The 1672-nt window shown below is 50.7% G+C and overlaps 1 pseudogene; it reads left to right on the top strand.

Moving 5' to 3' along the window:
• The first annotated feature begins 296 nt into the window (after positions 1 to 296).
• On the top strand, positions 297 to 1383 carry LOC116480312 (actin, cytoplasmic 1-like; annotated as a pseudogene).
• Positions 1384 to 1672: the final 289 nt, after the last annotated feature.

The following is a 1672-nucleotide window of genomic DNA, read 5'->3' as shown; positions in this document are numbered from 1 at the left end:
GCTTGTAATGTCAGTCAAAGTGACACAAACAGTCTTCTAGTGATAAACAAAAAAAGCGACATATTTAAGTCCTTACATAAATTTTAAGATTCACCTGCTATACATGAAGTTATAAGGTAACCCCAAGACTTAAACATATTATCAACAGAAACATTTAAGATAAGACAATATACAAATACTTAAAAGACATAGAGGACATTGAGGAAGACCGCGGAGACCGCGTTCGCCCCACGAGCACAGAGCCTCCCCCTCGCCGCCCCACCGCCGGTCCACACCCGCCGCCAGCTCACCATGATGATATCGACGAGTTTGTAGTCAACAAAGGCTCCTGCATGTGCAAGGCCAGCTTCGCGGGTGACGATGTTCCGATGTTTCCCGGGCGGTCTTCCCATCCATCGTGGGGCGCCCCAGGCACCAAGGTGTGATGGTGGGCATGGGTTAGAAGGACTCCTAGTGGGTGATGAGGCCCAGAGCAAGAGAAGCCTCCTGACCATGAACTAGAACGACATGGAAGATCCGGCACCACACCTTCTACAACCAGCTGCCTGTGGCTCCTGAGGAGCACCCCGTGCTGCTGACCGAGGCCCCCCCTCAAGCCCAAGGCCAACCACGAGAAGATGACCTAGATCACGTTTGAGACCTTCAGCACCCCAGTCATGTACATGGCCATCCAGGCTGTGCTGTCCCTGTAGGCCTCTGGCTGTACCACTGACATGGTGATGGACTCTGGTGAAGGGTCACCCACACTGTGCCCATCTATGAGGGGTATGCCCTCCACCACGCCATCCTGCAGCTGGACCTGGCTGGCCGTGGAGTGACTGACTACCTCATGAACATCCTCACCCAGCACCTACAGCTTCACCACCACTGCCAAGCAGGAAATTGTGGATGATATCAAGGAGAAGCTGTGCTAGGTCGCTCTGGACTTAGATCAGGAGATGGTCATGGTGGCCTCCAGCTCCTTCCTGGAGAAGAGCTATGAGCTGCCCTACATCCAGGTCATCACCATCCGCAACCAGAGGTTCTGCTGCCCCAAGGTGCTCTTCCAGCCTTCCTTCCTGGGCATGAAATCCTGTGGTATCCACGAAACTACCTTCAACTCTATCATGAAGTGTGACGTGGACATCCACAAAGAACTGTATGTCAACACAGTGCTGTCTGGCAGCACCACCATGTATCCTAGCACTGCCAACAGGATGTAGGAGATCACTGTCCTGGCGCCCAGCACCATGAAGATCAAGATCATTGCTCCTCTGAGCGCAAGTACTCCCTGTGGATCGGCAGCCCCATCCTGGCCTCCTTTCTACCTTCCAGCAGATATGAATCAGCAAGCAGGAGTATGACAAGTCCGGCCCCTCCATTGTCCACTGCAAATGCTTCTAGGCAGACTGTACCTTAGTTGCATTACACCCTTTCTTGACAAAACCTAACTTGCACAGAAAACGAAATGAGATTGGCACATGGCTTTTTTTGTTGTTTGTTTTTGTTGTTTGTTTGTTTTTTTGGCTTGACTCAGGAACAAAGGTGATAGCAGTCGATTGGAGCAAGCATTCTCCAAAGTTCAACAATGTGGCCTAGGACTTTGATAGCACATTGTTCTTTTTTTAATAGTCATTCCAAATATCATGAGATGCATTGTTACAGGAAGTCCCTTGCCCTCCTAAAAGCCACC

This window comes from Hylobates moloch, unplaced genomic scaffold (assembly GCF_009828535.3).
Source record: "Hylobates moloch isolate HMO894 unplaced genomic scaffold, HMol_V3 SCAFFOLD_13, whole genome shotgun sequence".
Lineage (NCBI taxonomy): Eukaryota > Metazoa > Chordata > Mammalia > Primates > Hylobatidae > Hylobates > Hylobates moloch.
The sequence above is the reverse complement of the archived record's forward strand: the minus strand, read 5'-3'. Positions and strand labels throughout refer to the sequence as shown.